Below are 15,794 nucleotides of genomic sequence, written 5' to 3'. Positions count from 1 at the left end.
TGGTCTGTCATTAATAGATAACTATCCATGACGTAAAGAATTACCAATTAATTACTAATCACAATATTAACATGTGTCTGAGACGTGAGCACTTGTCTTTTCAACTTCATATGCATTATATTTACTCAAGTGTTACCTAGTCACTCTGCAGGAACTAACATTTTTTTTCTACTTTCTAAAATAATGGTCCAGATTACTAGTAGTTCTTGAAGAGTTATTAATTAGTCATGCATTTTATTATCATGTTCAGAGTAAAAATAATCTTAATTCACTCATGGTTTTGCCTCACATTTCCATCTCTTTCCCTTTCATGAGAGTCTAGATCAAATACTTCCCGTGCACATGCAGTCTTTAATTAAACTTTAAAGATTTCAAATGACACTGCACAGCTAACACAAAACAATACACATACATCAAATTATATGTTAATCAGCTGTGTTATGGCAGCAGTCAGACAGAGACACTGTCCCATAACAGACCAATAAAATGATAATTACGGATGATGCTTACAGATGATAACAATGGTGAATCTGTTCTCTACAACATAGCACTCTTTTGAGAGAAGCTAGATAAGCACACATGGCCTCTAAAAAGTCACACCTTTCTTTGGGTGTTCTGTCTTTCTTCTTAACTGAAAATCTCTCTTTTTAGACTTTCTCTGGTTTTCATAAATCCAGTTTCCCAATCAAACTCAAAGTGTTCAAGGAGTAAAAGTCAATGGAGGTGTTGCTTTAATTAGGCGAAATAGGTTTGAGATAAATGCGGGGTTATTTGTCTTCAGCTGGAGCGGTGGTCGATATCTCAGGCCGTTAATTAGACCTGCTCAGGGGGCTGCCATAGATTGCAGGAAACAGCATTTCCACAAATAGGTGCAATTCGCTGAGCTTTAAATGATTTTGGGTCTGTTTAGTTCTGCCATATTCTGGGCTCAAAACACCAGTGTCCAGAGAAACTCCGGTATATAACACATATTTTCCTCAACACCACTTTCTGTAATTTTATTTTATAAGTGTTTCATTTTCAAGTCAGAAGGAGTCACATAGACTTATTTAACATGGTCAGCAAGTGACCTGGTGCTTCATTCTTGATGGTGTTACCAGGAAACACCCATCCAAATCACTATTTGAAATTTTTTGATGTTAAAGGTGGGGTAAGTCGTTTTTGAAATATGCTGTTTGGAAGTTAGTCAATCACAGTATAGCCAATCACCAATCTAGCCGTAAGCCTTGTATCTGACTTTCAAAATCACATTAATTTTCTACAACAGTGAAATTTATAAAGACTGGATACTAAATTGTACCGTTATATATTTTTGTGCTGTTTGTTTTGTTGTTTCAAGTTTTTAGGGGGTGTTTATATAAAGTCACAAAAAGTGTTTACGTTGCTGTTTTTTTACTCATTGGTTTAAACATATGTTGATGCCTATGACCCTCCCTAAAACAAATTTATAATTAGCATTTACTCAGAGAAGCACATGTTGGTTATAACATTCACCATGACTGACCGCAGCAAGCGTTCAAAAGTTTGGTTCCCTTTCAAGGGAACTTCGAGCTGCGTCAAACGCTGCGGGAACGCCCCTGCGTTGTGCGTCATGAAGCACGTATGGAATCAGCCCAATGGAGAGATGAAACGTCATAGGCGGGTGACGTCATCGACCAGGAAACTATAAAGCACCCCAAAAACACAAGCGCATTAGCTTCTGTGCTTTCAGTCGCGCTACATGTGAATCTGTCCCTGTGTGATATTGTCTGTCTTACATACCCTGCACCACACAAACAATTTATCCCTATATATATATATATTGAGAGATTATGGCGGACGAACAGCAGTTTAGAAAGTGTGTTCCTCCCTGCTCGCGTTATTTAACGAGCGGGGATACACATGATCTTTGTGTTGTTTGTTTGGGAGTTCAGCATGCCCAGTTTGCTCTCGAGGGAGCAGACTGTGAGCATTGCGAGCGTTTGCCGTTAAGGACGCTCCGCTCCCGCCGGTCGCTCTTTGAGGAGAGCGGTTCGGTGCGCGCTCCCCGCGGTTCGGGTCCCGCTTCTGCCGAGGCAGAGCGGCGGCGCTTATCGTGGGGATCGCAGATGGATCTCACAGCGGGGTTTGAGACGGGCTCTGCCTTATCTCTCCCTTCACCTGTGAGATCCAGTGCCTCAGTCCCGGGTTCGGAAGCACGCGCTGCGGTTTCTTCCGCTCGGGCTGAGGCACCAATGCTATCCAGTTCTGAGGAACTTGATGTTGTTAGTGTTGAGGGAGATGTGGAGGATTCGCCACCCCACACTCCTGAGAGTGATGAGCTTATGGAGGTGTTAACAAGAGCTGTTGAAAAACTTAATATTGAATGGCCAGTGACTAGACAGGAGTCTGTTTCTAAATCAAAGTTGGATGAGAGATTTTTGCCGTCACGTGTGCAGCCTCCACGCCGGTGCCTGCCGTTTTTCCATGATCTCCACACCGAGGTGTCGAAATCATGGAGAAAACCGGTGTCATATAGAGTGTTTAGTCCCCAGACTTCAACATACGCTAATATTATGGGAGCCAAGGCTCATGGTTATGGTGCGTTGCCTCGTGTGGAAGAGACGCTTGCGAGCCATCTCTCCCCCGAAGCAGCATCATCTTTTAAGGCACCGGCATTACCCACCAAGCCTTTAAGAAACACTTCGGCTTTGGTGGGTAAAGCATATTCGGCAGCAGGTCAGGCTGCGTCATGTCTGCATACTATGTCAATCTTGCAGGCATACCAGGCTGATCTGCTAAGGGACATGAGTGAGAGTGAGGAGGTCAGTACTGACGTAGTTCGCGAACTGCGTCAGGCTGCTGATTTATCCCTGCGTGCCACCAGAGAATCGGCCAAATTAATGGGTCGTTCTATGGCAGCTCTGGTGGCCGCAGAAAGACATTTGTGGTTAAATCAGACTAATATTAAAGAGAGAGAAAAAGCTTTTCTTTTAGATGCTCCTCTTTCTCCCATGGGGTTGTTTGGTGATGCTGTGAATTCAGTTATCGATAAATTCCAAGAAGAAAAGAAACAAACTGCAGCTTTTAAAAAGTTTCTTCCCCTTAAAGTTCATGTCCCTGGGGCTGCTGGGCGGGAGCAGCCCCGGCCGTCTTCGAGCTCATCACATAGAGCGCAGCAGAGGCAGAGTGTCGCGTCTCGTGCTCCCCCTGCTGGACAGTGGGCTCAGCCGCGACACTCTCAGCCGAAGCCTTCTCCCAGTAGAACTGATCTGAGGACAGTTATATTGGCTAAGAAGGCTTCGGCTAAGAAGAAGTCCTGACGCCAAGCCGTTCAGGATGCTGAGGGTGGTCCCCACCGAGGCGGAAAGGTGTTCACCTCTTTTTACGGTGCCCATTCCTCCTCGGTGCCCTCAGGGGCTCGTTCTGCCAACCCCGCCTTTATGCCGGGGCACAGACGATCCCAGCGAGCGCTTTCCCGAGGGACGCTCGCTCCCTCTGAGGAGGGTCTCAGAGCGGTCAGACCAGTTGTTCCCTGCCGGTGCGCCGTTACAGGGCGCTGCGTCTGCTGCTCAAGTTACACCAGAGGCCAGTCTCGAGAGGCTGGTACCCTTAGTAGAATTTCTGGCAGAGTGGAAAAGCCTTCCAAAAATATCTCATTGGGTCCTGCAGACAGTAGAAAAGGGTTATGCTATCCAGTTCAGGTGTCGTCCACCAAAATTCAGAGGGGTTCTGCACACAGTGGTGGGCCCCGAGCAGGCTCTGGTATTGGAACAAGAGGTGAAAACGCTCCTTCAAAAAGAGGCTATAGAACGGGTTCCTCCTCCCAGTTTGGAGTCAGGTTATTACAGCCGATATTTCATCGTTCCAAAGAAGGATGGGGGGTTGCGTCCAATTTTAGACCTGCGCATATTGAATCGCTCGGTAGGGAAGCTAAAATTCAAGATGCTCACTATCAAGCAGATCGTGTCTCAAATCAGGTCCGAGGACTGGTTTGTCACGATAGATCTGAAGGACGCATACTTCCATGTGTCCATCCTTCCACAACACAGGAAGTTCCTGAGGTTCGCCTTCGGGGGCGAGGCGTACCAGTACAGGGTTCTTCCGTTTGGCCTAGCTTTATCTCCCCGCACTTTCACGAAATGCATGGATGCAGCACTAGTGCCTCTGAGGCTTCAGGGCATTCGTATTCTCAATTACATCGACGATTGGTTGATTTTAGCTCAGACCGAGCAGATGGCGGTTCGGCATCGAGATGTCGTCCTCGCTCATATCAGAAAGTTGGGGTTGAGGCTGAACGCAAAGAAAAGTGTATTATCTCCTTCCCAGAAGACCACTTTTCTGGGTGTCGTTTGGGATTCGGTATCGATGCGGGCGCGACTCTCTCCGACCCGCATCGCTTCGATTCTCTCAGCTGTGAAACAAGTGAAGCTAGGCCAGCTACTCACTGTCAAGCAGTTTCAGAGACTGTTGGGTCTGATGGCAGCAGCGTCCAACGTTATACCTTGCGGCCTGTTGTACATGAGACCGCTACAGTGGTGGCTCAGGACCAAGGGATTCTCCCCGAGGGGAAATCCGCTCCGCACGTTCAAAGTCACGCGGCGCTGCCTTCGTGCTCTGGTCATGTGGAGAGAAACTTGGTTCCTATCCAAAGGTCCTGTGCTGGGGGCTCTTTGTCGTCGCATAACGCTAACGACGGATGCTTCCCTCACAGGGTGGGGGGCGGTCATGAGTGGTCGCCCAGCCCAAGGTCTGTGGCAGGATCATCATCTTTCGTGGCACATAAATTGTCTAGAGATGTTGGCTGTGTTTCAGGCTCTGAAACACTTCCTAACAGACCTGAGAGGCCATCATGTGTTAGTTCAATCAGACAACACGTCGGTGGTCTCTTATATAAATCATCAGGGGGGCCTGCGGTCTCGCCGGCTTTACAAGTTGGCCCGTCAGATCCTCCTGTGGTCCCAAGGGAAGCTACTATCTCTGAGAGCAATGTATCTCCCTGGGTATTTGAATGTGGTAGCAGACTCCCTGTCGAGGCAGGGGCCGAGGCCAGGGGAATGGAGACTCCACCCCGAGGTGGTGGAGCTCCTTTGGTTGAGTTTCGGTCGCGCCGAGGTGGACCTATTCGCTTCCAAGGAGACCACTCATTGTCATCGGTGGTTCTCCATCACTCTTCCAGCCCCCCTGGGGTTGGATGCTATGGTGCAGCCGTGGCCGAGGTCACGTCTGTACGCCTTTCCCCCGATTGCTCTGTTACCAGGAGTTCTGGAGAGGGTCCGCCGGGACGGGGTCAGTCTACTACTAGTAGCCCCGTTCTGGCCGGCCCGAGTATGGTTTGCGGACCTGATTTCTCTCCTGGACGGTTCTCCTTTGGAGCTCCCGGTCAGGAGGGATCTACTCTCCCAGGCGGGGGGCACGATACTTCACCCCCGCCCAGAATTGTGGAAACTGTGGGCTTGGCCTCTGAGGGGGCCCAGCTCATAGACTCCGGTCTCTCAACCGAGGTTGTTGAGACCATTCTTAACTCCAGAGCTCCATCCACGAGGAAGCTTTATGCCTTGAAGTGGAAACTTTTCACTTCTTGGTGTGGAGAACACCTGCAGGACCCAGTTAACTGCCCAGTGGGTGCAGTGCTGGAATTCCTGCAGGAGCGCTTCTCCACAGGGTTATCCCCCTCCACACTAAAGGTGTATGTGGCGGCACTAGCTGCTTACCACGTCCCTTTCAGTGGAGTTTCTCTTGGGAGACACCCGCTTATAACTCGTTTCCTCCGTGGCACTTTGAGGCTGAGGCCAGCAGTTCGTACGAGGGTGCCGACTTGGGATCTGGCCATTGTATTAGAAGGTCTTTCCCTAGCTCCTTTTGAACCTATCGAAGAAGTTCCCGAGAAGTTTCTCACTTTTAAGACTATCTTTTTGCTTGCTATCTCTTCACTAAAAAGAATCGGAGATTTGCAGGCTCTGTCGGTTTCACCCTCGTGCCTGGAATTTGCACCTGGCATGGTTAAAGCTTTTCTGCATCCTAGACCAGGTTACGTTCCTAAGGTTCCTACTAATATTGTTAGACCTACGGTTCTGCAGGCTTTCTGTCCTCCTCCATTTATGTCATCGGACCAGGAGAAACTTAATTCACTCTGCCCTGTTAGGGCATTAGACGCTTATGTCCACAGAGCTGCCCTGTGGAGGAAATCAGAACAACTTTTTGTATGTTTCGGGCCACCCAGGAAAGGGTGTCCGGCGTCTAAACAGAGAATGAGCAAGTGGGTGGTTGAGGCTATCTCACTTGCTTATGAGTCGGCTGGCCAGCCTTCACCTTTGGTTGTCCGAGCTCACTCTACCAGGAGTATGGCTGCTTCTAAAGCTCTTTTGTCGGGGGTTTCCCTGAGTGATGTTTGTGATGCGGCTGGATGGTCTTCACCGCATACTTTTATTAAGTTCTATGACCTAGACTTAAGCTCTACCCCTGGGGCACAGGTGCTCTCGTCCTCTGTGCGCTAGTCTCACATGACGGTCATTTGGTCCTATGGCGACGTGGGTATTCGCGTTCCCGCAGCGTTTGACGCAGCTCGAAGTTCCCTTGAAAGGGAACGTCTCGGTTACGTATGTAACCCTAGTTCCCTGATAGGGAACGAGACGCTGCGTCGCTCCGCCATACTCCCGGCACTCCCGTTAGCGCTTCCTTCAAGCCTATCAGAAGCTAATGCGCTTGTGTTTTTGGGGTGCTTTATAGTTTCCTGGTCGATGACGTCACCCGCCTATGACGTTTCATCTCTCCATTGGGCTGATTCCATACGTGCTTCATGACGCACAACGCAGGGGCGTTCCCGCAGCGTTTGACGCAGCGTCTCGTTCCCTATCAGGGAACTAGGGTTACATACGTAACCGAGACGTTATTTGGTTAATTACTTATTCAGTCGTTTCTGTTTCTGTTTATTTGGTAGTTACAGCGCATATTTACATCACATTTAGAAAGAATGATAATTTCTACAAATATGCCACCAAAAATACGACCTGAGGAGCTTTAGGACTCTCTTCCAGTAGGCTATAGTTAGCCTATATTTTCAGTCAGAGAAACAGAGGAAGCTCCCGCTAAAAAAAGTGCTTTATTTTATGATAGTCCGGTATAAAGAGACCGTAGGCTACTGACAGATAAAATAAAAACATGATTGTGATAGCCTTTATGATTTCTCTGATTTCTTCAAGCATTCATATTTACCATGTTTACTATGGTAATGGTTAGCATGCATAGTCTTTTGCATCACGTACAAATATTTCTACCTTATACAGTGATCAGAATCCACATCGGATCACAAACAGAAGGCATTCAAACATTCAAACAGGCATTTTTTTGAGTTAAGGGGTTATCCTTTTACACAATGAATCTGGTGTTACTAGGGTTAATTCACTGTGACAGTAAAAGGTGACTGTAAACCAGTGATAACTGAGTATGAAATTATTACAATTGTTTATATTGAGACATATATTGCTGGACACTCTGATGTTTGTCATTTCTGTGGTCTTTGTGGACCATGCTGTTTTTTTTGCTAACTGTGGTACAGATGGTGGGGGAACATCCAAATGATTATCAGTTGCAGCACACAGTTCTTCGTCACTGTTTTCATTGGATTTCTCTTCCTGTTCCATCTCATTTCCTTTACAAAGAGAGGTTATTTCTTTTTCAGGTGTTTACTAAACAGTTAAAGGTCCTACAGTAAGAAGTAAGTCTTCTGATTGTCCATGACGTCAACATTGCATTCACTCCAGATGAATCTGGAGGGAATTGGTAATTTATAATAATAGTTCCTCATTCCCTAACATAAATTGTATGCCACCGCTGCATTTTGTGATGTAACTTGATCCTCTCCGTAAAAATTTACAAGACTGACATCTGTTAAATGGATCTTTTGGAGAAATGTCATTTGGAGGAGTTTGGCATTTGGGTGAAAGTTTCATTACATGAATTGCAGCACTTTCAAATGTGAGGTCAGGTGGTTTAGTGAGACCGTATTAGGAATGGTTTTGATTGGTACTGTAGGCGAAATAGGTGTCTTCAAAGGTGTGATAGTGGTCTGTGCCGCGTTGTAGTTAAAGTGAAGTTTCCATTGTACTTTCTTGTTGAAATATTGGTGAAAGTGTACGACTGATTGTCTGGTACCAATTCAATGTGGCTGTGACTTTATTAAAAAACATTCAAGGGTCAAGACCCAGAAGCTCACCTCTAGCTTTGCTAATGGCTACTTTCAACAATGCCCATGTGCTCAAGCAAGACGTGGCCCGGGTGCTACTTAAAGGTTTAAATAGTCAAGAACATTTGTATATATGTAAAATACACTCAACATAAAGAGTGTGAACACAATGTGAACAACTTATTATAATGTGATAAATGTCTATATTAATTATTTATTAGTTACATAAAATTGAATCACAATCCATTTGGTGAGGCATGAACGCTGTAGCCTAAGACATTCTTTGTCCTCCTGCAGTAGAAAGACACTCTCAGAAACCTGAAAAAAACACTGCTTTGATGAACACTGAACCATATCAAAATGAACACAACACAAATTGACCATGGATGTAATGACATGTTGATTTGATCCAGAATCACATGAACTGAGATTTTACAGTTTCATAATAAATGGACCCTATATCCATACTCATATGCTGATAAAATCTCGATTATCCTGTTAGACGAAAATAGTTATTTTCCATTTGTAAAGGCAAATACAACCTCAGTGATGATATATAGCTCTTTCACACTATAGGACCTCTTATGCTGTTTTACATTTTGAACTTTCTTTTGTGTATGTAGTTGTTTGAGCATGAAAAAGGTCTGCAATGTCACAAAGCACATTATCCTCTCAAAAAGGGAGATAACCCTTTATATCAGTAAGCACTGTTTCTGAATTCCCTAAAATGCTACGATTGTAGTTTAGAATTTTCTTCCAGAAAATTACACGTCACAGTATTCATCTTTTAAATAATGCTTGTCTAAGGTATTCACAAAAAAAGTGGCGAGGCCTGGTTAAGTTGCGTTAGTAGGATGTACTCTCAGTTGTGGTAAGGTTTAGGGGCGTGAAATTTCGAAACATTCTTGAAGTGGTTGACCAATCACACCACACTGGTCCAGCCAACCAATCAGGGCGCATGATGCTTTTCGGAAGGAAAGGCTTCATAAAGACTGGAACTAAACAGGGATGCGTTTCCCAAAAGTAACGTTAGCCAACTACACTGTAAAAAATGATTTGTTAGTTTGACTCAAAAAAGTAAGTTACCTGGTTGCCTTAAAATTTTGAGTTCATTAAAACTAAAAATGTGAGTTTTTACAACAAGTGATTGTTGTTTTAACTATTATTTTGTTATTTGAATCAAAGATTATTTTTAACTTAACTTAATGTTTTGTTGTCCTAATTTAAGATTAAATATTGTATCAACTTATTCAATCAATCAAAGGGATTAAGTTAACTTACAATTTCAAGTTCACTCAACTTACTTTAATATTATATGAACAAACAATTTTAAGTTCACTCAACTTATTTTAATATTATATGAACAAACAATTTTAAGTTTACTCAACTTAATATTATATGAACAAACAATTTTAAGTTTACTCAACTTAATATTATATGAACAAACAATTTTAAGTTTACTCAACTTAATTTAATATTACATGAACAAACACTTTAAGTTCACTCAACTTAATCTTAACTACTTATAGTTTGTTGTAACAATTAACTAAGAAGTTTACACGGTTGCCTTAAAATTATGAGTTAAATCAACTTCAACACAACTTAAACTAACAAAAGGTTTGAATGCAAACACTGTTTTTATATGTAATTCAATGAGTGAGTGTATGTGAAGGAAAATGTAAATGGATGAGCGAGTGCAATGAAAGAAGAAAAAATAAACACTTACATTGAAGTTGCATATCATTGAACAATAATTTTCTCCTTTTCATTAGAGCTAAAACAAAATCTCATAAACAAATATATGTCAGAATGTCAGTGAGTCTGATTAGGGGAGAGTAAAATCCTCTTCCACTAAACACTGAACAGTTTGTTCCTTACTCCGTGAACTCTGGCCGAACATGCCTCGCCACCAATTTTCATGAGCACTTTTTGGAGTACCTCAAATGTATATTTGACCTCCTTGGGGTAAGTGATGTTCAGAGCATAAAGAAGCCCCATTAGTACAGCAAAGGCATTTGACACGTCCTTTAAGCCATCAAGCACAATCGCCTCCTCTAACACCACAGCCACATCAATTATTTCCTTTGGGAGGAGGTTTGCAGTGTTCTCCTCAGTGACCACCAAGAGTCCAACATGCATCCCCTTCTCCACCTCTTCCTCATCAGTTGGCTAATAAGAGAACAAGGAAATTACTACGAATCACAAAATTACAAACCATTTGTAGGTTAACAATGAATGAGTTTTAAACAGAGACGAGCCTGCATCAGAATAAGGGTACGTGAATAATCTATTGTACAATTAATGGTAAATGTTCTTTAATGTTTTAATTTTTTTAAACCAATAATGCTTTAATAAATGTAGGTCTTGGCCACGTCAGTTTAAAATACCTTAAAATTATTTCAGTTACTCCAAAAAACTTTACAGTCTACCTGGGGTAGACCCCCTCCTCTGAAAAAAAGAAAAGGCATTGGCCAGCCCACTCCTACCAGATATGACAGTAATAATGTGACAATTATTTTACTGAAAAACTATTAACTTTTGACTTTGCTTTGCAGTCCAACAAAATGCAATGTGTCGATAAAATATTTTAAATCACAAAAATAGACTTTTCTTGGTCTGGACAATATATACTTTAAGCATTGATACTATGATATGTGTATCCGCGATAGCCAGTAGAAAAAATCCTTAGCATTGAGTCCTGACTTTATTGTTTTAAAACAAACATGATATTTACATACCTCACAAATTTTGATCAACTTGGAGGGTTCCTCTTTGAGGAAGTAAGGAAGCCCAAGGAGGACAACTGCTCTTCTACGTTGGTTTGAGCTCTGCAATGAATAACATTGGCGTATGACTACTAGTTTTTATTTAAAACACTTCTCCACTGTCAGGCGAGTGCAAGGCAGGGCAAACAGCGTGCCTGGAAGGGGCCAATAGCCTCGGACGTCGAGCACTGAGGCCAAAATCAAGTTGCGTTTCCACTTTCAGGTGTTACGTTCCCTAACCGTCTAGGGGTCGGAAGGAGAAGTAACAAAGGAAAGAAAACGTAAAATTAACAACAACAAAAAAAGGCGAGAACACACTTCAATTCCTCTGTCCCAGAGTGAAGACCACACTAGATGATATACGAATCAAAGAAAGGATTTTTATTTACAATTGCAAAGTAAAAGACAAAACACAGGTAACTGGGAGCAATGGCTCAGGGGAGAGCAAGGCCCAAAATAACAAACAAAACAGCCCTCTACCTAATTTAGGAGGAATCCTAAATAACCTAAGATTAAAGAAAAAGAAATGAACAGCAAACTTCCCTCAACTCCCTCGCTATATCAAAAACAGGGACAAAAACAGTATTAAAGAAAAAAGGCACTCACCCCCTACAGCTTCCCTCACAAAAGAGCTAAACAGATTAATAACAAAATAACTCCTGGTTGATTTCATAGTGAGAACAAGATCTCTAAGTACCAGCCACTGCTGAACTCAATTAGCCACCGCTAACTCACAAGTTTAGTCTCACTTTCAGACAAACGTATCACAGACGCAAACAGCGTTCAATCTGGAGCAGGGGAGAAGTGTGTCTCTCTCTGCAACACTGGACTGCACCCTTGTACTCTCCGTCTCAGGCACACTCACAAACAAGATACAGGTGCTGATGATTAGGCCTGAGAATGAGTAGAGAGAAAGAGAGACAGCAAGCAAACAAAAACACAGGACACACAACCATGCCCACACAGTCATCAATGATCGTAATAACAAATAAATGAATGAATACGTCCTTGGACGTAACACTAGATAAATAAATAAATGAATACGTCCCATGGGACGTAACACAGGCCAGTAGCTCTGCAGTGATTCCCTTTAACCCACCCTTAACATGCCTCCATAAAACGACGTCAGAAAACCCCACCATTTTGTTTTCAGCCTTAGCCATTATATGAGGACATGATTGCATAAACATCTCCAGAGCCGCTAAGTCACTTCATGAGCTTTTTAATGCTTCAAGTGGGAAAATGTATCATCATATCTAGTGCTCAATAATTCGATGTTTGAGTATAAATAAAAAAAAGTCGCGAGAGAGACCGAGCGTGTCGGAGATCTCGAGAACGCCCGAGTGTGTCGGGGATCGCGAGAGACCGAGTGTGTCGGGGATCGCGCACAAGAGAGAGAGAGAGACCGAGTGTGTCGGAGATCGAGGAGAGAGAGAGAGAGAGACAGACCCCGAGCGTGTCGGTGATCGCGGAGAGAGAGAGAGAGAAGAGAGAGACAGACCCCGAGTGTGTCGGAGATCACGCGCAAGAGAGAGACCGAGTGTGTTGGAGATCGCGGAGAGAGAAAGAGAGAGACCGAGTGTGTCGGAGATCGCAGAAGAGAGAGAGAGAGACAGAGACAGACCCCGAGTGTGTCGGAGATCGCAGAGAGAGAGACCCCGAGTATGTCGGAGATCGCGGAGAGAGAGACCCCGAGTGTGTCGGAAATCACGCGCAAGAGAGAGACCGAGAGTGTCGGAGATCGCGCGCGCGAGAGAGAGAGGGAGAGGGAGAGAGAGTGTCTGAGATCACGCGAGAGAAAGACCGAGTGTGTCGGAGATCGCGAGAGAGAGACAGAGACAGACCCCGAGTGTGTCGGAGATCACGCGCGAGAGAGAGACCCCGAGTGTGTCGGAGATCACGCGCAAGAGAGAGACCGAGTGTGTTGGAGATCGCGGAGAGAGAAAGAGAGAGACCGAGTGTGTCGGAGATCGCAGAAGAGAGAGAGAGAGACAGAGACAGACCCCGAGTGTGTCGGAGATCGCGGAGAGAGAGACCCCGAGTATGTCGGAGATCGCGGAGAGAGAGACCCCGAGTGTGTCGGAAATCACGCGCAAGAGAGAGACCGAGAGTGTCGGAGATCGCGCGCGCGAGAGAGAGAGGGAGAGGGAGAGAGAGAGAGTGTCTGAGATCACGCGAGAGAAAGACCGAGTGTGTCGGAGATCGCGAGAGAGAGACAGAGACAGACCCCGAGTGTGTCGGAGATCACACGCGAGAGAGAGAGACCGAGTGTGTCGGAGATCACGCGCGAGAGAGACCGAGTGTGTCGGAGATCGCGCACGAGAGAGAGGCTGAGTGTGTCGGAGATCACGCGCGAGAGAGAGAAACCAAGTGTGTCGGAGATCACGCGCGCGAGAGAGAGAGAGGGAGAGAGGGAGAGAGAGAGAGAGGCCGAGTGTGTCGGAGATTACGCGAGAGAGAGAGACCGAGTGTGTCGGAGATCGGACGCAGAGGTCCCTTCGCTTTTGTCTAGTCCGGCGGCTCATAGATCTGCTCCGCTCCGAACTCAACTTTTTATTTATTTATACTCAAACATCTCTGCGAATTATTGACTGGCTTTATAATCGTGTGACACAATGAATTGATAATGAAATTCGTCGCCAACTATTTTAGTAATCGATTTTTATCAATTCGCTGTTGCAGCCCTAGGTATGTTTGAAACAATTTAAAGAAAGTATTTGTCAAAACCCTTTGTTATTCTTAATTTTGACATTAACTTACATTTTTACACCAGACATAGGCTATATATAGGTTAAAAATATCGGTTATCGGTCTACTTGATCTGTAATAATCGGTCTCGGCCCTGAAAATCACATATCGGTCGACCCCTAAAAGAGACATATAAAAATATGTGTATTTATTATCGCAATGGTTAGCATAAGTAGCCTTTAGCATCACATATAAATGTATATCTGCCTCATACAGTGATCAGAATCTCCATCGAATCACCTCGCTGGTGTCTGAAAGTGAGTTTTGAACTGAAAATTGCTAAAATTGTCTTAAAGTTGAAGTTAGCTGGTAGCCTGATAAAATAACATGAGAAATGAACAGCGGTGTTGACCCTCTCCTGACTCAGGTAAACCCTGGCTTTGTTCATGACCACTCCTCAAGCCCCAGTTATCCCGCTTTGGACCAAGGTATTCTGCGGGCCAAAAACCTCTGGCCATTTGCCCTGAGGAAGCCCAGATGAGGCCTGATCAAGCCCTGGAAGTGACAGTGGAAGTGCAACTGGACCTGGCACGCACTAGCATGCTCGCTTTTGGCCCGATAGTGGAAAAACGCCTATGCTGTTGCATGGAAATTTTAATTAATCAGGCATGTGACACTGGAACCATTTTTCTAAAATTAAATTCACATATACTCACATCATCTTCAAGAGACTGAATCAGGGTCTTGGGTTCTCCAATGTCTTTGGCTTGGTACAACCGCAAAAATCCTTTCAGGTACTCATCAAGCCCATGGAAAAAGGTTGTCTTAGTGTCTGTGGACACTATGCGTCGAAATTCTGCTGCAATCTAGTAAAATGCCAGACCCACAATTAGAATATTACAGTTTTGTTTTTTTAACAATTGCTAGGACACATTTCTTACAGCTCCAAAGCATAAATAGATGTCCAGTGTAAACACGTGTTTCTGCAAAAAAAGAAAAAAAAGAAAAGACAGTGTTAAATGTTTAAGACCATTTAAAATAACCACAACTAAGTCATTCCATCGAATTTTGATTACTGTTATTCTGTTTTTTTCATAAACTTATCTGTCCAATTTGACAATATTTTTTGACTTTAATTTTAAACATATTATAAATAGGGATGGGTACCGAAACCCGGTATTAAATGAGCCCCGGTGCTAAATTATGAAAGACCGCAGTATCGAATCTAGTGAGTCAATGACCCATTCATAAAGACAGTCGCTTGATTTGTTCCTGAATGAATCAGCCGTTTGAACGACTTGATTGTATGAATGATTCAGTGACAAAGACAGTCTTGCCGCCCCCTGGATAAAAGTGAATGATATCTAAAATAATTTTTTACCTTATTGGAATCGAAATAAGGAATTGATAAGAATTGGAATCATTAAAATTCAAATGATACCAACCTTATTAATGTCCAGACCTGTTTAGGTTCCGTTTATACATCTCTAAAATGTAAAAAAAATATAAAAGGCTCATGTGTGAAAGCAACTACAGTAACATTAAACCACTAACCTCAAGGTTATATAGGCTATGTTAAAATAGCCTCAATGGAAACGGATCAACGAAAGAGGCAGTTAGGAATTTCTGAGGCAAAATTATAATAAATTTAAACCATTTTCGGACTTTTTTCCGCCAAGGAAGTACATTAAATTAATCTTAGACAAAACGAGTTGAGATAGAGACATATTGAATTTTAAAATTACTTAACTTACCTTATACAGCCTAGCAGCTAAGTTAGCTGAGAAGAAAATGGCGCCTTCCCGTTCAAGGTGTGGTCCAAGTTACGTGTATTGGCAAACATCAAGAGCTCAACAAGTCTGAAATATCACATAAAAAGATTCATTTGAACTCTTATTGCTTCAGAAGCATAAGTACAACAGTTCAGTCTCTTACTTATTGCAGTTTCCTTCTCCTAAAGGTAACGTTAACTTAACCTGAATGCATTATATTTTAAAACGGGCAATACACATTCGTATAATCACGGCGAAAATGAAAAATAACTGAAATATTATTTATCGGGATTATTTTAAGGTTGAATACCTTCACTAACAGCCTTACAAAACTGTAAAGATGACATAAGAAACACGCTATTCTAAAATAACCTCAATGGATACTTCTGGAATTTCTGAGGCAAAATTATTACTTATAACGTTAGA

The sequence above is a fragment of the Siphateles boraxobius genome, unplaced genomic scaffold (genome assembly GCF_051911475.1).
Source record: "Siphateles boraxobius isolate OS27281-9 unplaced genomic scaffold, OSU_SipBor_1 30, whole genome shotgun sequence".
Taxonomy (NCBI): Eukaryota; Metazoa; Chordata; class Actinopteri; order Cypriniformes; family Leuciscidae; genus Siphateles; species Siphateles boraxobius.
Note: the sequence above shows the minus strand (reverse complement) of the source record.